The 27,959-nt window shown below is 47.4% G+C and overlaps 1 protein-coding gene across 2 annotated transcripts in view; it reads left to right on the top strand.

Moving 5' to 3' along the window:
• Window positions 1–2,455: 2,455 nt before the first annotated feature.
• MATN2 (matrilin 2) overlaps window positions 2,456–27,959 on the top strand; it is a 241,413-nt gene continuing 215,909 nt past the window's right edge. Inside the window, exons 1-2 of one of the 2 annotated variants that reach the window (XM_063924152.1) lie at window positions 2,456–2,676; window positions 3,208–3,222. The gene's annotated coding sequence lies outside the window, so the exon portion shown is untranslated. The remainder of the gene's footprint in view (window positions 2,677–3,207; window positions 3,223–27,959) is intronic. The other variant, XM_063924151.1, reaches the window with a different exon arrangement.

Below are 27,959 nucleotides of genomic sequence, written 5' to 3'. Positions count from 1 at the left end.
GAGAGTGGGCATGTATGTGTTACTGGCTGTGTTCGAAAAATGACAGAAGCTGATTGGTTGGTACTTTATCTCTCTCAAGCTTTGATAAATCTCCTCCAGTCCTAAAAAATTCACAGTGCCGATCAACTCTGGGGAAGGACAAATGACATCGACATGAGATGATCTGAATAATATTTTGTTATTTAGCAATTGTCAGTCTTCATGCATACACGGCAGATATTTGTTGTTCCACATTTAGCACTATTTAGACTAGTGTTTGCACGCTACAAGTCATACCTGCATTGTTACATCTCTCTTTACTTTCTCCATATTCCTGTTTTGGCACCTTTCTCCACATTCTCTCATTCATTGTGCCGGGAAAGAAAAAAAAATGAAAGGACTGAAAGCCAGGAATATTAAATGCCTTTGACAGTTTCAGGGATGCTGTTCTGCTTCCAGCATTCCCTGGAAGTATGTAACCATCACTGCACACTATTATTTTGGTGACAATGCTGGTTAACCGTTTTCTGTAGTTCTGCAAACCCATCCGTATAATTGTCAGTCCTGCAATATGTAAGCCGATTTATCTAATAATGGGGCAGATGTATTATCCTGGAGAAGGCATAAGGAAGTGATAAACCAGTGATAAGTGCAAGGTGATCAACGCACCAGCCAATCAGCTCCAATATGCAAATTGACAGGAGCTGACTGAGCTGACTGACTCACCACCAGCTCTGGACATTTACCCAGGGCTGAAAGATGACTTCATGCAAATGTGCCAGTAAAGCTGATTGGATCACAGCTGCGACTCAGCGGCAGCCATCCAATCAGCTGTATGAAAACATTTACATTAAGCTTGTTCAGTCAAACTGGCATAAGCTGTCACCATGGTAATAAGATCACTTACGGTACCAAATCTTGGACATTGGTCAACCAAGATTGGGGGCAGTAAGATTAATCTCCAAAATAAACATTAGCCTGCATTTTTTCTTTAATAATCCTCTTACAGCAACTAAATTAATGGTATGTAAATATTTAGATACAACGAAACGCATAAATCGCTAAATACTTAAGTGACTCTCCAAGAAGCCACTCCAGTTATCTCAATTAATGGCTCAGCACTGAATTCCTCCACTTCATTACTGACGGTGAGATCTGAAATATAAAATCCTGAAAGAAAAATGACAACTAATTCCAGAGACATTGTAACGATTCAAGGACATTTGTAAACGTTTCCATCCATTGAAGGAATGTGTATTCGCAAGTGAAATAAATAATTCTTTTTATATGATTTACTTACCCTGTGTAGAAATCTGGCGCACACTGGGCCTGTTTCTTATTTGGAAGTAAAGCAAAAAAAGAAAGTAACTAATGATCTGGAACAAACCATGTTGCAATGCAAGTGGAGCAAATGCATTTATATTTTTTCTGTGCAGGGTAAATACTGGCTTCTTTTGCATGTAGCCCACAAATGTTAGGCAGTTTTATGTTTACACTGCAATTTAGATTTCAGTTTGGACACACCCCACCCAAATCTAACTCTCTCTGCACATGTTACATCTGTCCCACCTGCAGTGCAACATGGTTTTGTCCAGGTGCAGAGTTAATAGTTTTTTTTTTGTTGTTGCTTTATTTCCAACTCAGAATTCAGGCCCCTTGCCACCAGATTTCTGCATATCAAAACAAAGTAGACATCGGAAGTCCGCCATTCAATGGTAATCGGGCTATCGACATCAAATCTTGCAATGTGATGATAACTGGGTGTAGTATGGTATGCCGACGGTCGGGCTCCTGGCGACCAGCATACCGGCACCGGAATCCTGACCGCCGGCATACCGTCAGCTGGGCGAGCGCAAATGAGCCCCTAGATCGCCACGCTATCTATTCTCCCTCCAGGGGGGTCGTGGACCCCCAAGAGGGAGAAAAGATGTCGGTATGCCGGCGGTCAGGATTCCGGTGCCGGTATGGTGGTCGCCGAGAGCCCGGCCGCCGGCAACCTGAAGCCCACCCATGATAACTAACCATCGCATCAAAACCATTGATGGTTTGCACATGCGCCAAAATCCTGATATGTGCATATGCGACAGAGACCCGCGGGAATGCCTTGGCCGGGCTGAATATTAATATTCCTTACACATCAACTGATGGTGGCAAACATCGGAAAGTCGCCACAGAATAATAAAATTGCTGCCATCGCAAAAAAAGAAAATATCAATGGTTGTAAATCATCAACTATCGATGTCCATCCTTAAAACAAGACAACCTAGGAAGCCTATCAGTTTTACAGGCTTCTAATAATATTCACTTGACTGAAATCCTCATATACAGTATGTTAGTGCAACACATGAAGTAGTGTGTGTTCTCTCTGCTCACATTACAGATGCTCAGTGACTCAGGCTCACTCGCTGGAATAACACACTTCTGATCCCGGAGAGTGAACCAGCCCCTACTGTATGTCTCCCAACACATCAGCAGCAGCAGCAGCCTTGGCATGTCCTGTATATGGGTTGTATGCCCGGTTACTGGCCCTGCCGGAAAGGAGGGGCGGGTCTTTGCATGCATGGACTTTCCCAAGGGGGCAATCTTCCTTCTCTTCTTTTTGGACACTGGAATTAGAAAGCTGTGTGTCTGCTGCTGCTGCTGCCTCTCCGGAACCCTCTGCAAGCTGCCTCTCCCTCCCTTCCTCCACATGAGCAGGTAAGGGGTGACCGCTGCTGGGGATGGCCGTGCCAGGTGTTGCAGAGCTTGGAGTGCGCAATGGGACCTCTAGACGCATAGTCCTGCACCACAGAGACTGTGTGTGTGTGTGCACAAGTGTGAGTGTGTACTGTAGGTGCACAGTACAGTGAGTACAATCCTAATGCATGCAGTATACCTATGTAAGGACTGAACAGAGAAAGTGCGGGATGAGCAGGGAGCTGCACAGGGTGGATGATAATTGGGCTCTGTGTGGATGAGACTTTTCTCTCCAACACTTTATACAGTTTCTGGATGTATTCTAAGTATAAGCAGTGTACAAGTGTACTGGACTGGACTACAGGACCTTATTTGAGTGTGTGGTTATTTACTATGATGTTTCATTTGCTGGTGAATTCACCCAAACTATCTATCTATCTATCTATCTATCTATCTATCTATCTATCTATCTATCTATCTATCTATCTATCTATCTATCTACATATATATCCTTCTCTAATGCTAAACGTTCCTTTTTACATTGCTTTCCAGGAAAATCACTTACCAGTAAGTTTCCAACTTTTATTTTGCTATATAATGATATAATGGAAGCCAGAAGTTCTGTTTATGTCTGCGACAGGTTTTAGTAGAATTGTGTATTATCCCACAGCATTCAGGCTGAGATGGGATCCGGTCTGAAGATCGACAGTGTCTAGGTCGACAATGTTTAGGTCGACCACTATAGGTCGACAGTCACTAGGTCGACATGGATGGAAGGTCGACAGGGTTTCTAGGTCGACATGTGCTAGGTCGACAGGTCTAAAGGTCGACATGAGTTTTTCACATTTTTTTTTTTCATACTTAACGATCCACGTGGACTACGATTGGAACGGTAAAGTGTGCCGAGCGAAGCGGTAGCGGAGCGAAGGCACCATGCCCGAAGCATGGCGAGCGGACGCGGTGCACTAATTTGGGATCCCGGTCACTCTACGAAGAAAACGACACACACAAAAAAAAAATCCTCATGTCGACCTTTAGACCTGTCGACCTAGCACATGTCGACCTAGAAACCCTGTCGACCTTCCATCCATGTCGACCTAGTGACTGTCGACCTATAGTGGTCAACCTAAACATTGTCGACCTAGACACTGTCGATAAAACGAACCACACCCGCTGAGATAGTGGGTACAGCTGCATCATACAGTACCTTTAGCAGGCTGTGGCATGTAGTCGGGTACACTGGCATTATGCTATGCCAGGCAGTGCAGGTTATGACAACTTCCACGATATAAAAGGGTGTATGCGATTAAATAAACACCTTCAGGCTTCTAATTCACCAAAATGCCAGATCTGATGCACATTTTGTTGGCGTTTTTATTTCAGTTTAGTCTGGATGAGCTGAGATAAAAGACATGACATAGTTAACCCTTGCTTCCCAGTGCAGTGCGGTCTCCATTCTCTGCACGTTTTGGGGCTTTGCAGATATACTTCTTGGGTCTGAGCCCCCTGGTTTGGGATGAGAACTCGACTGCTGTGAGGGCTTTTGCCAATATCCACAAGTTACTGACAAAGTCTGAGCTCTACTCCTGGCTACAAGTGAGTTGATGGGGGTGTGTTGGAGAAGGATGGGAAAAGCGTTGGCTCTTATCCACCTGAATCCGCCTACAGAAAAAGCTCTTTCCATTACTCTCGGTACTGTGCACACTGGCTGGAGGGAAGAAGCCGTGCAAGCATCATGTAACCACAGTCTCCGATTATTACGTACACAGAGGCAGCATGCATTGTACATTAATGAGCCTGTCCACAAAATTCATAGCCCCCCCGCATCACACTGTCCTGCCCTGGCTTACTAAGGAGCGCACTCACTGCCAACATTTTTAATTGGAAGGGGTTGGGTTTGTTTGTCGACATTCATGATGTCGACATGAGCATGTGAGCATGGTTGTCCTTACGCTCTTCTCCCAGGTTGCATTTTGCAATGTCTCGTGCTTGGCATGTTGACATTGACCATGTCGATTTTCGGGATCCGGTCTCTAAGTCGACAGTAACTAGGTCGACAATGTCTAGGTCGACCACTATCGGTCGACAGTAACTAGGTCATCAGGGTGTCTAGGTCGACACGTTCTAGGTCGACAGGTCAAAAGGTCGACATAAGTTTTTCACAATTTTTTTTCTTTTTTTGAACCTTTTCATACTTAACGATCCACGTGGACCACGATTGGAACGGTAATATGTGCCTAGCGAAGCGGTAGCGGAGCGAAGGCTCCATGCCCGAAGCATGGCGAGCGAAGCAAGACATGCGAGGGGACACGGTGCACTATTTGGGGTCCCCGGTCACTCTACGAAGAAAACGACACCAAAATAACATAAAAAACTCATGTCGACCTTTTGACCTGGCGACCTAGAACATGTCGACCTAGTTAGTGTCGACCAATAGTGGTCGACCTAGACATTGTCGACCTTCAATACCACACCCTCGATTTTCATCAAGTTGACACTGTTGAAATGTCTACGTTATTAGAATGTAAACAAAACTGTGTGCAGCAATCACTGACCTGGTAGCAGGTAATCTATGCATTTGTGTCTTCCGAGTCTGGCGGTCAGCTGATACAGACTTCCAAGGGTCATCTGATCTAGCGACGGTAGCCCGTAGTACTAACTCTCCCCCTACTGGCTAACCCTCCACTTACTGGCTAACCCTAACCCTCCCCTTACTGGCTAACCCTAACCCTCTTCCCTAGTGGCTATCCATATCCCTCCCCCTACTGGCTAACCCTAACCCTCCCCATACTGGCTATCCCTAACGCTCCAACTACTAGCTAACCCTAATCCCCCCCCCCCCCCCCCATGGCTATTCCTAACCCTCCCCTATTGGCTATCCCTAACCCTCCACCTACTGGCTAATCCTAACCCTTACCCCACTGGCTAACCCTAAGCCTCACCCTAGTGGCTAATCCTAACACTCCCTAACCCTCCCCCTAGTGGCTAACCCTAATGCTCTCCCTACTCGCTAACACTAACCATCCCCCTACTTGCTAACCCTATCCCTCCTTCTTCTGCCTAACCCTAAGCCTCCCACTACTGGCTAACCCTAAGCCTCCCCCTACTGGCTAACCCTAACCCTTCCCCTACTAGCTAACCCAAACCTTCCCCCTAATGGCTAACTCTAAACCTCGACCTACTCGCTATCCCTAACCCTCCCCTAGTGGCTAACCCTAACCCTTCGCCTACTCGCTAACCCTAACTCTCCCCTTACTTGCTAACACTAAGCCTCCTCCTACTGGCTATCCCTAATCTTCCCCCTACTCGCTAACCCTAACCGTCCCCCTACTGGCTAACCATAACCCTCCCCCTACAGGCTAAACCTAACCCTCCCCCTACTGGCTAACCCTAACCATCCCCCTACTGGCTAACCCTAACCCTCCCCTATTCGCTAACCCTCCCCCTAGTGGCTAACCCTAACCCTCCCCCTAGTGTCCATCCCTAACCTTTTCCCTACTGGCTAACCCTAACCCTCCCCCTACTGGTTAACCCCAGCCCTCCGCCTACTGGCTAACCGTAACCCTCCCCCTAGTGCTATTCCTAAACCTCCTCTTACTGGCTAACCCTAACACTCGCCCTTGTGGCTAGCCCTCCTGTCCCGCAGATATTTTCCATGTTCACATTTTAATAATGTCGACATCGTAATGTATCTCAACTTTTTTGTGTCAACATTATGATTATTGACATTTTGAATGTCAGTGTGGTAACTGCATCATTTTAATGGGTCAGTCCAATTAGGTGCAAGTTTGCAAAAGTTTACTGACATCATCAAACTCATACACCAAGTGAACACGCGCACCTGAGAAATGCAAGATCCAGTTAGAGACCTCAATTCACAGAACTCGCAGCCAAGTTGTGCAACTTTTCTACAAAATACAACTTGGGAGAAGGTTGTGTAAATGTGAGGAAACTACTCTGGACCATCCAAAAATGGCAACTGAGATAGCAGGACTATAGATGGTTGGTAGTGACCATCAGCAAAGTACTGGAGGTTCTTAAAAGGTGTTGACGAATGATTTTTTTAATTTTTTTTAATGGTTGTAAAATTATAGCAAGCGTTTTTCAGCATATTAAAATCTTTACAGTAGTTTGGGTTGCAGAAAAATGTCTGTAAGGCGATTTTCCAGTTTGAACATTTAAAAAAAAAACTCTTAGTTCCCATATGCAATTTCCCATCAACACAACACTACCACGTACCTGTGCCACATCATTTACACCTCCACGTACCTGTGCCACATCATTTACACCTCCACGTACCTGTGCCACATCATTTACACCTCCACGTACCTGTGCCACATCATTTACACCTCCACGTACCTGTGCCACATCATTTACACCTCCACGTACCTGTGCCATATCATTTACACCTCCACGTACCTGTGCCATATAATTTACACCTCCAGGTACCTGTCCCACTTCATTTACACCTCCACGTACCTGTGCCACATCATTTACACCTCCACGTACCTGTCCCACATTATTTACACCTCCACGTACCTGTGCCACATCATTTACACCTCCACGTACCTGTGCCACATCATTTACACCTCCACGTACCTGTGCCACATCATTTACACCTCCACGTACCTGTGCCACATCATTTACACCTCCACGTACCTGTGCCACATCATTTACACCTCCACGTACCTGTGCCATATAATTTACACCTCCATGTTCCTGTCCCACGTCATTTACACCTCCAGGTACCTGTCCCACTTCATTTACACGTCTGCGTACCTGTCCCACATCATTTACACCTCCGAGTACAGTACCTGTCCCACATCATTTACACCTCCACGTACCTGTGCCACATCATTTACACCTCCGCTTACAGTACCTGTCCCACATCATTTACACCTCCACGTACCTGTGCCACATCATTTACACCTCCAGGTACCTGTCCCACATCATTTACACCTCCATGTTCCTGTCCCACGTAATTTACACCTCCAGGTACCTGTCCCACATCATTTACACCTCCACGTACCTGTGCCACATCATTTACACCTCCACGTACCTGTGCCATATCATTTACACCTCCATGTTCCTGTCCCACGTCATTTACACCTCCAGGTACCTGTCCCACTTCATTTACACGTCTGCGTACCTGTCCCACATCATTTACACCTCCGCGTACAGTACCTGTCCCACATCATTTACATCTCGTACCTGTGCCACATCATTTACACCTCCACGTACCTGTGCCACATCATTTACACCTCCATGTTCCTGTCCCACGTCATTTACACCTCCAGGTACCTGTCCCACTTCATTTACACATCTGCGTACCTGTCCCACATCATTTACAACTCCAGGTACCTGTCCCACATCATTTATACCTCCAGGTACCTGTCCCACATCATTTACACCTCCATGTTCCTGTCCCACGTCATTTACACCTCCAGGTACCTGTCCCACTTCATTTACACGTCTGCGTACCTGTCCCACATCATTTACACCTCCGCGTAGAGTACCTGTCCCACATCATTTACATCTCGTACCTGTGCCACATCATTTACACCTCCACGTACCTGTGCCACATCATTTACACCTCCACGTACCTGTGCCACATCATTTACACGTCCATGTTCCTGTCCCACGTCATTTACACCTCCAGGTACCTGTCCCACATCATTTACACGTCTGCGTACCTGTCCCACATCATTTACACCTCCAGGTACCTGTCCCACTTCATTTACACTTCTGCGTACCTGTCCCACATCATTTACACCTCCAGGTACCTGTCCCACATCATTTACATCTCCGTGCACCTGTCCCACGTCATTTACACCTCCACTAACCTGTCCAACATAATTTTAACCTCCACTTACCTGTTCCACGCCATTTACACCTCCACTTACCTGTTCCACGTCATTTACACCTCCAGGTACCTGCCCGACATCATTTACATCTCGTACCTGTCCCACATCATTTATACCTCCACATACTGTACCTGTCCCACATCAATTACACCTCCATGTTCCTGTCCCACGTCATTTATACCTTCACTTACCTGTCCCATGTCATTTACACCTGAACTTTCCTGTCCCACATCATTTACACCTCCAGGTATCTGTCCAATGGGGGTAATTCCAAGTTGATCGCAGCAGGATTTTTGATAGCAGTTGGGCAAAACCATGTGCACTGCAGGGGGGGGGGGGGGGGGGGGGCAGATATAACATTTGCAGAGAGTTATATTTGGGTGGGTTATTTTGTTTCTGTGCAGGGTAAATACTGGCTGCTTTATTTTTACACTGCAATTTAGATTGCAGATTGAACACACCCCACCCAAATCTAACTCTCTCTGCACATGTTATATCTGCCTCCCCTGCAGTGCACATGGTTTTGCCCAAAATCCTGCTGTGATCAATTACCCCCAATATAATTTACACCCTCGCGTACCTGTCCCACATCATTAACACCTCACCATACCTGTCCTACCTCATTTACACCTCCACTAACCTGTCCAACATAATTTTAACCTCCACTCAGGGGCGGATCCAGATTTTTCTTTTAGGGGCGGGGCGGTTTATGAATGAATCCTGACAACTCCCCCTCCACTCATTACTCCACCCATTTCTGGTCCCAGAGAGAGAGAGAGAGAGAGAGAGAGAGAGAGAGAGATGGGTCAGTGACAGAGACAGACAGGGGTCAGAGAGAGAGAGAGAGAGAGAGAGAGAGAGAGAGAGAGAGAGAGAGAGAGAGATGGGTCAGTGACAGAGACAGACAGGGGTCAGAGAGAGAGAGAGAGAGAGAGTGAGAGAGAGATCAGTGAAGAGACAGGCAGAGGTAAGAGAGAGAGAGAGAGATCAGTGGAGAGACAGATGGGTCAGAGAGAGAGACAGCTAAAGAGATTGTTGAGTGAGAGAGAGCGAGAGAGATCAGGAGAGAGAGAGATGGTCAGAGATTGAGAGATCAGTGGAGAGACAGACAGGGGTCAGAGAGAGAGAGAGAGATCAAAGGAGAGAGAGACTGGGGTGAGGAGAGAGAAGTGAGTGAGAGAAGCCTCCTGTATCTGCTGCAATGACAGAGCTGGCAGCTACAGTGTTCAGACACAGGCAGTCAGACCTAAAGATGAAATTGTATAGGCTAAATCCACCCCTACCAAAGCACATGTGCCACTTGCCCCATGTTCCTTACCCACTGCTTCTCATATGGAGGCTTTCTGCAGCTGAGATGACATGTCTGGCAGAGACTGCACATCCACATCCTCCTGCGCCGCAGTCACCAGCTTCTACCCCAAAAGCAGCAGTTGCCCAGAGTGCTCGCTCCACTTCTCCCCTGGCAACTTACATACTGCTTAGCCTGTCACCCCCGCTCTCCTGTGTGCTTGATCTGTCTTCACAGACACGCTCCCTGGCGGCTGGGTTGGGGTGATCCGTCTGCGCCACATGAGCTAGACCAGAGACAGTCGATTTGGGTGCTGTTGAAGTGGACGGGAGGCGGCGGCTGCACATGCGCACCGAGGAGAAAAATGAGGAGATCCGATACAGCAGCACGTGGTATTGAGCTGTAGGGGGGGGCGAATACCCGCATTGACCCCCCCCCCCCCTAAATCCGCCAGTGCCTCCACTTATCTGTCCCACGTTATTTACCCCTCCACGTACCTGTCCCACATCAGTTATTTGCCGTGAAAACTGCTTGCACGAGCCAACTCGCGCCTAATTGGATTAACCCCTAAGTATTGATAGAAGAAGAGGGTTAAGGCTGCATCCTACTGGATCTCTACAAAGCTGGCAGTCTTACATTGGCATTCTAAAACATAATATATAGTACTGTACTTATTTGCCTTATATATGTGTAGCTATATTACCACCTAAGCAGCACATTTTGACTCACTTGCTCCATTCACTCCCTGGGGCCCCAGGGGCCTACTCCGGTAGCTGCTTTTCGCTGGTCTCCTCCGTTTCTGCATATATATTTTTTAAAACACCACTTTTAAATGGCTGCAGAAGACATTGATAGTGGGGCACCAATCAAAAGCCTCAATGCCAGTGATTGCAACTTCTGATTGGTCCTACATCGCACCGTCCCGCAATGCAGTACTGTACTTCGCAATTTTTCGTCAGGCCTATAAAATGCACCAAAGAGGTCCTGTTATTCTGGGAGAGTGTAAGGTAGAGGTAAATAAAATGTAGTGATTATGTGGTAGTGCAGCTTTAAAAGAGACAGGCATATTAGTACTTGACCTTTTATGTTAGGAATTGGAGCTACATATAATCAGGTTCCTGTGACGTGTGGCTACCATGTTCAGCTGCGCTCATTGTGGTAGAACACGGCAGCTTAACGTTGCCAGTTTTCCTGCACTCCTCTGTCATGTGCAAGGTAAAATTAGTGATGTTGGTGGTCACGAAGTGTCGCCGTTTCAACTGTCTCTACGCCGTTCTGACAGCACTTTGCAGACGTTGCCAGCAATTGAATACCCCCTTAGAGTGCTGAATCCGTCTCCACTCTCCTTTGTTGGAGTGACAACTGGTATTTGAGAGTAAAAATGTACAGGGAGATTGCAAAAGAAAGCTATATCCATATAAACATTGCTAGAGCACTTTGCCTGCGTGACATACTGCAGACTAAAACAAATAGTGAGAGGTTATATTACATTAAAATAAGATTAAAATGAAGCAGAAGTTTCTACTCATCAACATAGAAATGTTAAGTATTCACTTGAAAATGAAGTTATGTAGTGTAATAGAAGTATAGAGTATGACGCACCATTGTCCGTTATCTGAGCCAGAACCCTCCTGACACCATCCATCTGCCATCAGACACAATGGGCGGTATTCTATTACAGGAGATAAAACATCAGATGCGAAAAACGTCAGTGTTTCACACTTTTTTCCGATGTTTCACTGATTTTTTTTACAGGCTATCCAATTAGGAGCGCCCGTAAAAAAAAAACAGCTTTCCTCCCGAAAACACACAGGTTCAGTGAAACCTGTGTGTTTTTGTGAGAACCAGCACTGTTTTTGCTTGAAAATGGGTCTGTTTCCGAGGATTTAGTTTTGCCTGCCTGAGGCAGATGAAACAAAATTCCTGATAACCACAGCGACCTGCAGTGTCCAATGCCCACCGCAGTGGCAGCAGGCTGGGACTGCAGTGAGAGCGCATCGGCCTGGAAGCCGGCACTCATCGCTGGGACCCCCTAGGCGGGGAAGCCTAGGCAGCGACCGTGACCCACATGCCCCCTCTTCCCTTGCCCCCGGCAGTGGTCACATGACAGGGGAGCGGTCATGTGACTGGGAGTAGCCAGAAGAGCACTGGGAGCTGTCAGGAGCCGGTACCCAGTGCAGTACAGAAAAATCCTGATAGGCCGCAACGCGTGACGGCTTATCGGGGCTAATAGGATTGCCCTGCGCACTATCATTACCTGTGGTAATGTACCACGGGTAATTGGATGTCACCCAGTGTGCCCCCCCCCATGCATGCTCCGTTGTGTTTACATGGATAACAAATTGTTCACAATCAATGATACATATTAGGGACACAATATCTATCTCCTAGATGATGAATCATGGATGCTAAAAATTAGTGCCAATCCAGGTATACGTCCTGAATGTCGACTCGAGGATGTTGACATGAACGGGAGGTCAACATTCAACTTGTCGTCATTCACATTGTCAACAATAACAGATTGTCGACGTGACAGTGTCAACATTGTGAATGTTAACACACACAATGGTGACACACGATTTCTGCCGATGTCAGTGTTTGGCTGTGGCAACTATGGACAAATGAATGGTGGTCGCGCGGACTGTCGTCATTCGCAGTGTTGACATTCTGGCAATATCGGCAATTTGACATGTCCACCTCCCGACAGTGTTGACATTCTGAAAGTTAATATTTCATACCATACCGTGTCCGTAGTCTGTCATCTGTTTAATTGTAAAAAAGTTTCCAGCGCTTCTCACCACTGCCATGAAGTACGCAGGAAAACAAAAGGGGTGTAATATGGTATGCCGGCGGCCGGGATCCCGGCGCCCAGCATACCGGTGCCGGGATCCAGACCGCCGGCATGCCGACAGCTGGGCGAGCGCAAATGAGCTGTGCACTCTCCTACCTGTGCCCCTCCCCCATTTATCAACTGCAGTAGAATAGAAAAATTTTAATGATATAAATGCCCATTTTGTAGAACACTAGTTTTCTCTAACGTCCTAAGTGGATGCTGGGGACTCCGTAAGGACCATGGGGAATAGCGGCTCCGCAGGAGACTGGGCACATCTAAAGAAAGCTTTAGGACTATCTGGTGTGCACTGGCTCCTCCCCCTATGACCCTCCTCCAAGCCTCAGTTAGATCTCTGTGCCCGAACGAGAAGGGTGCACACTAGGGGCTCTCCTGAGCTTCTTAGTGAAAGTTTTAGTTTAGGTTTTTTATTTTCAGTGAGACCTGCTGGCAACAGGCTCACTGCATCGAGGGACTAAGGGGAGAAGAAGCGAACTCACCTGCGTGCAGAGTGGATTGGGCTTCTTAGGCTACTGGACATTAGCTCCAGAGGGACGATCACAGGCCCAGCTTGGATGGGTCCCAGAGCCGCGCCGCCGGCCCCCTTACAGAGCCAGAAGGCAGAAGAGGTCCGGAAAATCGGCGGCAGAAGACGTCCTGTCTTCAACAAGGTAGCGCACAGCACTGCAGCTGTGCGCCATTGCTCTCAGCACACTTCACACTTCGGTCACTGAGGGTGCAGGGCGCTGGGTGGGGGCGCCCTGAGACGCAATAAAAACACCTTGGATGGCAAAAAAAATGCATCACATATAGCTCCTGGGCTATATGGATGCATTTAACCCCTGCCAAAATACATAGAAAAACGGGGGATAAGGCCGCCGATAAGGGGGCGGAGCCTATCTCCTCAGCACACTGGCGCCATTTTCCCTCACAGCTCCGTTGGAGGGAAGCTCCCTGTCTCTCCCCTGCAGTCACTACACTACAGAAAGGGTTAAAAAAGAGAGGGGGGCACTAATTAGGCGCAGTATTAACTATACAGCAGCTATAAGGGGAAAAACACTTATATAAGGTTATCCCTGTATATATATAGCGCTCTGGTGTGTGCTGGCAAACTCTCCCTCTGTCTCCCCAAAGGGCTAGTGGGGTCCTGTCCTCTATCAGAGCATTCCCTGTGTGTGTGCTGTATGTCGGTACTTTTGTGTCGACATGTATGAGGAGAAAAATGATGTGGAGACGGAGCAGATTGCCTGTAATAGTGATGTCACCCCCTAGGGGGTCGACACCTGTGTGGATGAACTGTTGGAAGGAATTACGTGACAGTGTCAGCTCTGTATAAAAGACAGTGGTTGACATGAGACAGCCGGCTACTCAGCTTGTGCCTGTCCAGACGTCTCATAGGCCGTCAGGGGCTCTAAAGCGCCCGTTACCTCAGATGGCAGATATAGACGCCGACACAGATACTGACTCCAGTGTCGACGGTGAAGAGATGAATGTGACTTCCAGTAGGGCCACACGTTACATGATTGAGGCAATGAAAAATGTTTTACACATTTCTGATAATACGAGTACCACAAAAAAAAGGGGTATTATGTTCGGTGAGGAAAAACTACCTGTAGTTTTCCTGAATCTGAGAAATTAAATAATAATAATAATAATAATAATAATAATAATTTTATTTATATAGCGCTCTTTCTCCAATAGGACTCAAGGCGCTTAACAGATACATAGCATAATATAGTACAGAAAATAATGAAGTACATTTTCATAAAATACAGAAGCATGAAGATACTAAAAGGGACACTATGGAAATGCTTGAGTAAACAGAAAAGTCTTGAGTCTACTTTTGAATGATTCTATAGTTGGGGCCTCTCGCACTGTGCGGGGAAGTGAGTTCCATAGAGTTGGAGCCGCATGACTAAATGCTCGACCCCCAGATGAATTACGGTAGATTCTAGGTACTGCTAAAAGTCCTTCATCTACAGATCACAGTAATCGAGTGGGGCAGTATGGGGTCAGCAGCTGTTTCAGGTACCTTGGGCCTTGGTCATGTAATGCTTTGAAACTCAGTAAGCCAATCTTGAAGATGATTCGCCATCTTACAGGCAGCCTGTGAAGGGAGTAGAGGATGGGTGTTATGTGGCTAGAACGGGGCTGGTTGGTTAATAGCCTGGCAGCTGTGTTTTGCACCAGCTGTAAGCGTTGCAATTCTTTTGCTGGTAGACCAAGGTAGAGGGCATTACAATAGTCTAAACGAGATGATACAAATGCATGTATGACTTTTGGCATGTCATCTGAGGGAATTAAGTGCTTGATTCTGGCTATGTTCCTCAGGTGAAAGAATGAGGATTTGATTGTGGCTGATATCTGATGTTTAAGTGTCAAGCCACCATCCAGGACAACGCCAAGATTCCGCACACGATCACTGGTCTGTAATTCTGAATCCCCGAGTGTAAGTCCAGTTGGTTGGCTATGCTGCAGTCTTGTCCTTTGATGTTGTGGTCGTATCAAAAGGACCTCTGTTTTATCCGGGTTCAGTCGCAGCCAACTGGCGCTCATCCACTCGTGTGATGATGCGTGGGTTTCCCCCGATAACAACTGATAATTTCTAAATGTTATTGGCATTATATCCTTTCCCGCCAGAGGTTAGGGTGCGTTGGGAAACACCCCTAGGGTGGATAAAGCGCTCACACGCTTGTAAGAACAAGGGCTCTACCCTCTCCTGAGATGGCCGCCCTTAAGGATCCTGCTGATAGAAAGCAGGAGGGTATCCTAAAATGTATTTACACACATACTGGTGTTATACTGCGACCAGCAATCGCCTCAGCCTGGATGTGCAGTGCTGGGTTGGCGTGGTCGGATTCCCTGACTGAAAATATTGATACCCTAGATAGGGACAGTATATTTTTGCCTAAAGAGCATTTGAAAGATGCATTTCTATATATGCGTGATGCACAGCGGAATAATTGCCGACTGGCATCAAGTCTAAACGCGTTGTCCATTTCTACCAGTAGAGGGTTATGGACACGTCAGTGGTCAGGTGATGCGTATTCCAAACGGCATTTGGAAGTATTGCTTTATTAAGAAGAGTTATTTGGGGTCGGTCTTTCAGACCTGGTGGCCACGGCAACAGCTGGGAATTCCACGTTTGTACCCCAGGTCGCCTCTCAACATGAGAAGACGCCGTATTATCAGGCGCAGTCTTTTCGTGGACAAGCGGGCAAAAGGTTCCTCATTTCTGCCCCGTGACAGAGGGAGAGGAAAAAGGCTGCAGAAATCAGCCAGTTCCCAGGAACAGAAACCCTCTCCCGCCTCTGCCAAGCCCTCAGTATACGCTGGGGCTTTACAAGCAGAATCAGGCACGGTGGGGGGCCCGTCTCAATGAATTTCAGCGCGCAGTGGGCTCACTCGCAAGTAGACCCCTGGATCCTTCAGGTGATATCTCAGGGGTACAAATTAGAATTCGAGACGTCTCCCCCTCGCCGTTTCCTAAAGTCGGCTTTACCGATGTCTCCTTCTGACAGGGAGACAGTTTTGGAAGCCATTCGCAAGCTGTATTCCCAGCAGGTGATAATCAAGATACCCCTCCTGCAACAGGGAACGGGGTATTATTCCACACTGTTGTGGTACCGAAGCCAGACGGCTCGGTGAGACCGATTCTAAATCTAAAATCTTTGAACACTTACATACAGAGGTTCAAATTCAAGATTGAGTCACTCAGAGCAGTGATTGCGAACCTGGAAGAAGGGGACTACATGATATCTCGGGATATCAAGGATGCTTACCTTCATGTCAATAATTTACCCTTCTCACCAAGGGTACCTCAGGTTTATGGTACAGAACTGTCACTATCAGTTCAGACGCTGCCGTATGGATGGTCCACGGCACCCCGGGTCTTTACCAAGGTAATGGCCGAAATAATGATATTCCTTCGAAGGAAGTGAATTTTAGTTATCCCTTACTTGGACAATTCCCTGATAAGGGTAAGATCCAGGGAACAGTTGGAGGTCGGTGTAGCAATATCTCAGGTAGTGTTGCGGCAGCACGATTGGATTCTCAATATTCCAAAATCGCACCTGGTTCCGACGACGTGTCTTCTGTTCCTAGGGATGATCCTGGACACAGTCCAGAAAAAGGTGTTTCTCCCGGAGGAGAAAGCCAGGGAGTTATCCGAGCTAGTCAGGAACCTCCTAAAACCGAGCCAAGTCTCAGTGCATCAATGCACAAGGGTTCTGAGTAAAATGGTGGCTTCCTACGAAGCAATCCCATTCGGCAGATTCCACGCAAGAACTTTCCAGTGGGACCTGCTGGACAATTGGTCCGGGTCGCATCTTCAGATGCATCAGCGGATAACCCTGTCACCAAGGACAAGGGTGTCCCTCCTGTGGTGGTTGCAGAGTGCTCATCTTCTAGAGGGCCGCAGATTAGGCATTCAGGACTGGGTCCTGGTGACCACGGATGCCAGCCTGCGAGGCTGGGGAGCAGTCACACAGGGAAGGAATATCCAGGGCTTATGGTCAAGCCTGGAGACATCACTTCACATAAATATCCTGAAGCTAAGGGACATTTACAATGCTCTAAGCTTAGCAAGACCTCTGCTTCAAGGTCAGCCGGTGTTGATCCAGTCGGACAACATCACGGCAGTCACCCACGTAAACAGACAGGGTGGCACAAGAAGCAGGAGGGCAATGGCAGAAGCTGCAAGGATTCTTCGCTGGGCGGAAAATCATGTGATAGCACTGTCAGCAGTATTCATTCCGGGAGTGGACAACTGGGAAGCAGACTTCCTCAGCACGACCTCCACCCGGGAGAGTGGGGACTTCACCCAGAAGTCTTCCACATGATTAAAAACTCGACAGGTATTGCGCCAGGTCCAGGGACCCTCAGGCAATAAGCTGTAGACGCTCTGGTAACACCGTGGGTGTACCAGTCAGGGTATGTGTTCCCTCCTCTGCCTCTCATACCCAAGGTACTGAGATTGATAAGATGGAGAGGAGTAAACACTATATTCGTGGTTCCGGATTGGCCAAGAAGGACTTGGTAACCGGAACTTCAAGAGATGCTCACGGAGGATCCGTGGCCTCTACCTCTAAGAAGGGACCTGCTCCAGCAAGGACCCTGTCTGTTCCAAGACTTACCGCGGCTGCGTTTGACGGCATGGCGGTTGAACGCCGGATCCTGAAGGAAAAAAGGCATTCCGGATGAAGTCATCCCTATCCTGATCAAAGCCAGGAAGGATGTAACCGCAAAAACATCACCGCAATTGGCGAAAATATGTTGCGTGGTGCGAGGCCAGTAAGGCCCGACGGAGGAAATTCAACTGGGTCGATTCCTACATTTCCTGCAAACAGGAGTGTCTATGGGCCTGAAATTGGGGTCCATTAAGGTTCAAATTTCGGCCCTGTCAATTTTCTTCCAAAAAAGAACTAGCTTCAGTCCCTGAAGTTCAGACGTTTGTAAAAGGGGTACTGCATATACAGCCTCCTTTTGTGCCTCCAGTGGCACTTTGGGATCTCAATGTAGTTTTGGGTTCCAAAAGTCACATTGGTTTGAACCACTTAAATCTGTGGAGTTAAAATATCTCACATGAAAAGTGGTCATGCTGTTGGCCCTGGCCTGGGCCAGGCGCGTGTCAGAATTGGCGGCTTTATCCTGAAAAAGCCCTTATCTGATTTTCCATTCGGACAGGGCGGAATTGAGGACTCGTCCTCAGTTTCTCCCCAAGGTGGTTTCAGCGTTTCACCTGAACCAACCTATTTGTGGTGCCTGCGGCTACTAGGGACTTGGAGGCCTCCAAGTTGCTAGACGTTGTCAGTGCCCTGAAAATATATGTTTCCAGGACGGCTGGAGTCAGGAAATCTGCCTCGCTGTTTATCCTGTATGCACCCAACAAGCTGGGTGCTCCTGCTTCTAAGCAGACTATTGCTCGTTGGATTTGTAGTACAATTCAGCTTGCACATTCTGTGGCAGGCCTGCCGCAGCCAAAAATCTGTAAATGCCCACTCCACAAGGAAGGTGGGCTCATCTTGGGCGGCTGTCCGAGGGGTCTCGGCTTTACAACTTTGCCGAGCAGCTACTTGGTCAGGAGCAAATACGTTTGTAAAATTCTACAAAATTGATATCCTGGCTGAGGAGGACCTGGAGTTCTCTCATTTGGTGCTGCAGAGTCATCCGCACTCTCCCGCCCGTTTGGGAGCTTTGGTATAATCCCCATGGTCCTTACGGAGTCCCCAGCATCCACTTAGGACGTTAGAGAAAATAAGAATTTACTTACCGATAATTCTATTTCTCATAGTCCGTAGTGGATGCTGGGCGCCCATCCCAAGTGCGGATTGTCTGCAATACTTGTACATAGTTATTGTTACAAAAATCGGGTTATTATTGTTGTGAGCCATCTTTCAGAGGCTCCTCTGTTATCATGCTGTTAACTGGGTTCAGATCACAGGTTATACGGTGTGATTGGTGTGGCTGGTATGAGTCTTACCCGGGATTCAAAATCCTTCCTTATTGTGTACGCTCGTCCGGGCACAGTATCCTAACTGAGGCTTGGAGGAGGGTCATAGGGGGAGGAGCCAGTGCACACCAGGTAGTTCTAAAGCTTTACTTTTGTGCCCAGTCTCCTGCGGAGCCGCTATTCCCCATGGTCCTTACGGAGTCCCCAGCATCCACTACGGACTATGAGAAATAGAATTATCGGTAAGTAAATTCTTATTATTATTTATTTATTACCAGTTATTTATATAGCGCACACATAGTCCGCAGCGCTTTTACAGAGAGTATTTTGGCCATTCACATCCGTCCCTGCCCCAGTGGAGTTTACAATCTATATTCCCTAAAACATGTACACGCACACACATTCACACTAGGTTTAAGTTTGTTGGGAGCCAATTAACCTACCATTATATTTTTGGATTGTGGGTGGAAACTGGAGTACCTGGACGAAACCCACACAAGTAAGGGGAGAATATACAAACTCCACACAGTTAGGGCCATGGAATCAAACCCATGACCTCAGTGCTGTGAGGCAGTAACGCTAACCATTACACCATCCATGCTGCCTAAGTTCTCAGTAATTTTCAACCTGGGTACCCCCTGACAACCCATTTGCGTCATTTGTGCCCCCAACATTTGCAAAGCAATCCCTTTGTAATGAATATAATTGCAGTTATATAAAATGTTTAGGTGCCGCTGTATATGAAAGCAATAAATAATGCACTCGCCCACACCAAGCTCTGGTTAGTTGCCTTTGCTGCGTCCAGGTCAATTGATGAGGGGGACATTGTCTCCCTTTGCAGAGCGCTGTTCCCCCCAAAGTCTTTTTTCATAACATTTAAGGGATGGGGCCCGGCAACACCTCCACAAATTTGGCTATGACCCCCAGTACCCGGGCCCACGTCTGTTTTCATCGGCTCTACTGACCTGCACTACAGGTAGGGCCAATCCCGCCACTTATTAAGGGGGTAATTCCAAGTTGATCGCAGCAGGAAATTTTTTAGCAGTTGGGCAAAACCATGTGCACTGCTGTGAGGGGCAGATATAACATGTGCAGAGAGAGTAAGATTTGGGTGGGTTATTTTGTTTCTGTCCAGGGTAAATACTGGCTGCTTTATTTTTACACTGCAATTTAGATTGCAGATTGAACACACCACACCCAAATCTAACTCTCTCTGCACATGTTATATCTGCCTCCCCTGCAGTGCACATGGGCCCTCATTCCGAGTTGTTCGCTCGCTAGCTGCTTTTAGCAGCTTTGCACACGCTAAGCCGACGCCTACTGGGAGTGAATCTTAGCTTTGCAGAATTGCGAACGAAAGATTCGCATAATTGCGAATAGAAATTTCTTTGCAGTTTCTGAGTAGCTCGGGACTTACTCTGCCACTGCGATCAGTTCAGTCAGTTTCGTTCCTGGTTTGACGTCACAAACACACCCAGCGTTCGCCCAGACACTCCCCCGTTTCTCCAACCACTCCCGCGTTTTTCCCAGAAACGGCAGCGTTTTTCCGCACACACCCATAAAACGTCCAGTTTCCGCCCAGAAACACCCACTTCCTGTCAATCACACTCCAATCACCAGAACGAAGAAATGTCTTCGTTAAGCCTTGAGTAAAATACCTAACTTTTTGGCAAATTTACTTGGCGCAGACGCACTGCGAACATTGCGCATGCGCAGTTTGCGACAAATCGCTCCGTTGCGAAAACCACTAACGAGCGATCAACTCGGAATGAGGGCCATGGTTTTGCCCAACTGCTAACCAAATTCCTGCTGCGATCAACTTGGAATTACCCCCAATGTACAAATCGGTTTAGGACCCAGGAGCCCTTCTCCGTATGCACAGAGTGACGCATGATGGGGACGGAGATGGCGGTGGTAATGGGAGGTATCCGATTGGATCCTTCTCAGGAACAATGCGAAAAGAAGTCCATAGGCTTCTATTTTGTAATACACATAAAGATGGCGTTAACCACCAGATTCCAGATCTTGGTACATATGGGAAATGCGGCCAAATTTAAAAAAACTGTCGTTTTTGTATTTTTGGACGTATTTTCCCTTAAGTACACCCCATCCTATGACTGGAGTACCCCACATTGTCAGTCTCCCTATTATAGTGTGAGCAGCCCAGTCTGGCTATACTTGGTGTGGGTTACTGATCTTCCCTTTAGTACATCCCACCCTATGACTGGAGTACCCCACATTGTCAGTCTCCCTATTATAGTGTGAGCAGCCCAGCCTGGCTATACTTGGTGTGGATTACTGATCTTCCCTTTAGTACATCCCACCCTATGACTGGAGTACCCCACATTGTCAGTCTCCCTATTATAGTGTGAGCAGCCCAGCCTGACTATACTTGGTGTGGGTTACTGATCTTCCCTTTAGTACATCCCACCCTATGACTGGAGTACCCCACATTGTCAGTCTCCCTATTATAGTGTGAGCAGCCCAGCCTGGCTATACTTGGTGTGGATTACTGATCTTCTCTTTAGTACATCCCACCCTATGAATGGAGTACCCCACATTGTGAGTCTCCCTATTATAGTGTGACCAGCCCAGCCTGGCTATACTTGGTGTGGATTACTGATCTTCCCTTTAGTACATCCCACCCTATGATTGGAGTACCCCACATTGTCAGTCTCCCTATTATAGTGTGAGCAGCCCAGCCTGGCTATACTTGGTGTGGATTACTGATCTTCCCTTTAGTACATCCCACCCTATGAATGGAGTACCCCACATTGTGAGTCTCCCTATTATAGTGTGAGCAGCCCAGCCTGGCTATACTTGGTGTGGATTACTGATCTTCCCTTTAGTACATCCCACCCTATGACTGGAGTACCCCACATTGTCAGTCTCCCTATTATAGTGTGAGCAGCCCAGCCTGGCTATACTTGGTGTGGGTTACTGATCTTCCCTTTAGTACATCCCACCCTATGAATGGATTACCCCACATTGTGAGTCTCCCTATTATAGTGTGACCAGCCCAACCTGGCTATACTTGGTGTGGGTTACTGATCTTCCCTTTAGTACATCCCACCCTATGAATGGAGTACCCCACATTGTGAGTCTCTCTATTATAGTGTGACCAGTCCAGCCTGGCTATACTTGGTGTGGATCACTGATTTTGCATGGGGGCTGCATTGGTTGCTGTGCTTTAATGAGTGGGATATAACGTCCCATTCTGGTAACACAGCCTAGGAAGAATGTGATCATGTGGAACCAATAGGAATATATTTGCACGAGGATTATCTTGTAGGATGGGGCCAGGACCCCCTTATGCCTGTACCACCAGCGACACTGCTGACACCATTGTACATTCCCACCTGTCACAGCCCATACCACTAGGTTGCTTACTGTATTAGTTTATGTGGCTTTTCATTAATTAGAGTATTTCCTTTCTTATAAGCAAACTTAGAAGTTTCTTAATTAGTTAGGGAGAGCTGTTACATCTGGAGATTAATGACATTGATTTCTCTGTACTCATTTCTTTTTCTTATTCTTTAACGATTTGTTTTGCCGTTGTTGTTTCCCTAACTTCAAAGCTGTTGTATGGGCGTCATGAAGAAGAGGAATTAGAAATCCTTTCTCTTCTGTGCAAGCATCAAGCAGAGCATTAGCGTATTCATCAAGTTTTTGGTTCAGGGACTATTTTCTGTGGAACCTATGCAGTTACCCAGCCGGAATGTTGTTTAACCAACTCCTGCAGCAGTTCCATCTATGTAATAAATTATTTGTGTCATCCGTTTTATAAAAGGTGCATGTGTGAATAATGTCATCCAACAGGAACGGACTGTGACACACGCTCAAGTGTGTGAGGCGCTCTGGGTCATCACCCCAAATAACATGCACCTGTAGCAGGTCAGTGGGGCAGAGGTCAAGACTATGGTGGGCAATCCCAGGATTAGGGAAGCCAATCCTGGGCCGTTTTTTCAATCCCGGGTATCCCGGGATTGGCTTTTAACTATGTGGCCGCCCCCTCGCCCTGCACACATAACTCACTAAATACCGAGGGCGGGCGGGGAACATCCTCTGCTCTCTCCTGGCGGCTCCCAGCAGCGGCTGACGGTGCAGCGTGACCTCTCACGCTGCGCTGGGGAGCCGGAAAAAGGAAGCCGGCTAGCATCTGAGCGTCCTGTGGATGCATAACACTGATCCCTCAATCACGGCCGTTTTTGGCCCTAAATCCCGTGATCCCGCTGATCCCGATCCCGGGATTGGCCACCATACCCGGGATGAGGATCGGCGGGATCCCGGGATTTTTTCCAAAAACTGCCCGGCATTGGAGCTTCCAATCCCGGGGATTTCAGGATTGGAAGCTACCTTTTTTTTTTCCAATCCCGAGCAGCGCTGAGCGTCCTCGGAAGGCTCAGACGCTGCACTGATTCCCCGGCTCAGCTGCCCTTTCCCCAGGACAGTGCACTACGCAGTGTGACATGATGTCAGGGGTCATGCTGCACAACTTGATTCCAGCTGCACTGTCGCAGGCCGCAGCAAGTGGATCCTCCCACCCACCCGTCCGGTGGATTGTGAGTTGGGGGGGGGGCATTAAATAAAAAGTTAATTTACACGAAATACGCCAATCGCGGGAATCCCGGGATTGATAATTTTCCAATCCCGATTCCCGGGATTGAAAAAATGGCCCGGGATTGGCCACCCTAGTCAAGACAAAGGGGGTCATTCCGAGTTGTTCGCTCGCAAGCTGCTTTTAGCAGATTTACTCACGCTAAGCCGCCGCCTACTGGGAGTGAATCTTAGCTTCTTAAAATTGCGAACGACGTATTCGCAATATTGCGATTACACCTCTCTTAGCAGTTTCTGAGTAGCTCCAGACTTACTCGGCATCTGCGATCAGTTCAGTGCTTGTCGTTCCTGGTTTGACGTCACAAACACACCCAGCGTTCGCCCAGACACTCCTCCGTTTCTCCAGCCACTCCCGCGTTTTTCCCAGAAACGGTAGCGTTTTTCCACACACACCCATAAAACGGCCAGTTTCCGCGCAATAACACCCACTTCCTGTCAATCACACTACGATCACCAGAACGATGAAAAAGCCGTGAGTAAAATTCCTAACTGCATAGCAAATTTACTTGGCGCAGTCGCACTGCGGACATTGCGCATGCGCACTAAGCGGAAAATCGCTGCGATGCGAAAAAAAATACAGAGCGAACAACTCGGAATGACCCCCAAAGTTGCCTTTCTAACTGGCCAATATTTGCAGATAAAAAGACACATTTAAGAGAGTGAATTAGCGGCCGTTGCTTCTCTGAGACCCCAGCATATCTCGCCATTTTCGTGTATAAAGATTGGATGCCACAAGTGATGAAATAACAATTATTGTGCCATTTAATATATTTCACGAATTGTATAAACTATGCAGTTTCTCAGAGAGGGCGGGATGCATCATGAATCACATTTGGAATATGGTGTATCCCGTCACTGATCACATGTAGCAGTGTTTATTAATACTGTATGTATATAGATATAAGCAAAGGACAGCTCTTCTGATAGGAACTGTCCTTTGTGATAAGGGGACTTCCGGGTGTAAGATCCGGGAGTCCTCCTATGCATGTGGGGACACTGGGAGGGATCCTATTGAATCCCTCTCAGGGAATGCTGCGGAAAGAAGCACATACGCTTCTATAAGCAACGCTATCTATAGCTGGCATTGCCCTTCAGAAAGAGGCTCTGGAACGTTTCGCTTTCCGGAGTGTCATATATACGGGGAATGCGGTCAACCCTTTGAAAGCGGCATATTCTGAGGTTTGACCGCAGTTTTGTGACGTCTGGTGGGGTGAGGCAGGTGAGGCAGAGCCTTTTTCTGTCATACTAACGTTTGTGGCAGATTTTTGTATAAAGTATATGACAAATACAAAGAATATATTAGAAATATCTTTGCATTATTCTAATCATTTTTATAGCAAAAATTCTGGAGTAAAAAGTCTATGGCAGGTGAGGCAGTGCCCCCCCCGCCTATCTTTTCTGCACATCTCTGATCAAAACTCACCAAATTTCCAGGAGTTTATTCTGCTGCACCTGTGTATAATGCCCAGATGTACTGTACGCTTTGGTTCATATATTGCATGTAAATCGGTCTCTGGTGCTATCCAGTGCCTCCTGAGCTATTTACCTCACCGCAGGGCCCTGTTTAAAATAAAGGTATTGATGCCCCGGCCCAGAGGCTGAGTGAATCTGTAAAAAATAATCTGCATAACCGAAAGATTTGCAGTCAGTGGCAAATACCTGAAATTGCAGAATCAGTGGTCTGGTGATCAGGTCTTTATATATTTAGGGAAGTGACATATGTAGGGGTGATAGGCAGGAGCAGATTAGATCTATTTACTAAGCCTTGGCTGGAGATAAAGTCGACGGAGATAAAGTACCAGCCAAACGGCTCCTAACTGCCATGTCACAGGCTGTGTTTGTAAAATGACAGGTAGGAGCCGATTGGTTGGGACTTTGGGGGTCATTCTGAGTTGATCGCTAGCTGAAAATGTTCGCCGCGCAGCGATGAAGCAAAAAAAAACGGCACTTCTGAGAATGTGTATGCGGCGCAATGCGCACGCACAACGTACTTTCACAACGGCCATGCAGTTTTACACAAGGTCTAGCGAAGCTTTTCAGTCGCACTGCTGGCCGCAGAGTGATTGACAGGAAAGGGGCGTTGTTCGAAAAAACGCAGGCGTGCCAGGAAAAACGCAGGAGTGCCTGGGAGAACGCAGGGCGTGTTTGTGACGTCAAAACAGGAACTGAATGGTCTGAAGTGATCGCAAGTGCTGAGTAGATCTGAAGCTACTCTGAAACTGCACAATATTTTTGTAGCCGCTTTGCGATCCTTTCGTTGGCACTTCTGCTAAGCTAAAATACACTCCCAGTGGGCGGCGGCATAGCGTTTGCATGACTGCTAAAAGTAGCTAGCAAGCGATCAACTCGGAATGACCCCCTTTATCTCCACTGATTTTATCTCCATCCAAGGCTTAGTAAATAGACCCCTAAGAGAGGAGTATGTATGCAGTCTCCGTGCAAGCCCCTCCTCTCTCCCCTGCGCAGATGTGAATAGACTCTGACACTATGCAGCTCCAGCACCGTCACAAGTCTTTAAAAATGTAAGTATACTGAATGGGTGTGGTGTGGGCCCCCCCTCTGGTCCCAGGGGCCTGTGTGCACCGCATACCCTGCACACATTATAGCTTCCACTCTTGTGACTGGGTAGAAAGGAAGCAAAGAACCTCTCTCCTGTTTAGAAATCAGCGCTTCTGTAAGTGCCCGATCTAACTGATCTATGAGTTAACAAGGGTTGGGATCCCAGCTGTTAGATGGCTTGCGGGAGAGGGGGGCGAGCGCAACGAAGCCCCTTGTGGGCTTGGTGGCTCACTGCGTTTGACACAGGTTCTATTCCCGCTCTTTGGGCCTAATTCTGAGTTGATCGCAGCAGCAAATTTGTTAGCAGTTGGGCAAAACCATGTGCACTGCAGGGGGTGCAGATATAACATGTGCAGAGAGAATTAGATTTTGTGACGGTATTGTGACGTTCACATAAACGCGCCCCGTTCACAATATAAGTGATAAGAACTTGTATGGCGTCTCAGAATAGTCCTGTGAAATATAGAATCTGATAACTGACAATACAGCAGGCTTCATGCTCTGTATAACCATACTAAATGATAAATATGCCACTTCTCCTGGTACCTGCTGCACCAAGTGTAGGGATCAGCAAACTGGACTGTACCGCCAACATCAGACAAATAAGTCAAAGCTGGTCTCACAACTCTTCTGGTATTTCCCATACTTACCCATCACATACAGTACCAACCAGCTCAGGAGGAGAACACAACCATTCATGATAATCCCCCAATAACAGCATCACAGCATTATCCACCTGATGGGCTGGTCCAGCGGCATGGAAACCAGGCTGAGCAGCCCATGTCCCTTGACCCTGGTAAGGTTTGGCCATGCCCGTTTTCTGTGCATAGGCACACTCGCTGTAAGGGATACTGAGGCTGTAATTTAGAACTGTATAACAGTATAGACACAAGGAAAAGGACACACAGTAATGCACACGACACATCTGAAGAGTAGTGTGGAGGAGAAGGCGAGGACATCCAAAAGAGTGCAATAATACAGATGCAAAGAGAAACGCAATGCTAATGATAATGTATATAATAAAGTAAAGTGCTGATAAGAGAAATACTGTAGACAGATGAGGGGAAGAGAGAGATGGAGTAAGAGGGCAATCAGTAGTATAGACTCACACACACCCCTCCCACCCCTACTGGATTGTAACCGTACACTAACTATTAAGGTTCCCGCTAAGGGGGGTATTCAATTAACCCCCGTAGCTGGCACTGTCGGGGATTTTATTTCATCTGCCCAGAGGTAAGAGTAACAAAATCTGCGATAAGTACAGGTTTTTTTTGCAGCTGCGATCGTGAAAATACATTGATCCGAGATCCTGTGTATGTATACAGAATGCAGGCTGTTCATTTAGGAACAATGGGGGTCATTCCGAGTTGTTCTCTCTCTAGCAATTTTTTGCAGCGCTGTGATCAGGTTAAATCTCTGCAAAACTGCTCCTGCGTATGCACCGCAATGTGCAGGCGCGTTGTACGGGTACAAAGAGGATCGGTGCTGGGCGATGGATTTAACGAAGAATCCATTCGCACAGCCGATCGCAAGGTTATTGACAGAAAGAGGACGTTTGTGGGTGTCAACTGACCGTTTTCTGGGAGTGTTTGGGAAAACGCAGGCGTGTCCAGGCGTTTGCAGGGCGGGTCTCTGACGTCAATTCCGGGACCAGAAAGACTGAAGAGATCGCAGCGAGCTAAACTGCTAAAAACT

The sequence above is a fragment of the Pseudophryne corroboree genome, chromosome 5, assembly GCF_028390025.1.
Source record: "Pseudophryne corroboree isolate aPseCor3 chromosome 5, aPseCor3.hap2, whole genome shotgun sequence".
NCBI classification, from domain to species: Eukaryota; Metazoa; Chordata; class Amphibia; order Anura; family Myobatrachidae; genus Pseudophryne; species Pseudophryne corroboree.
Note: the sequence above shows the minus strand (reverse complement) of the source record. Positions and strands in the feature narration are given on the sequence as shown.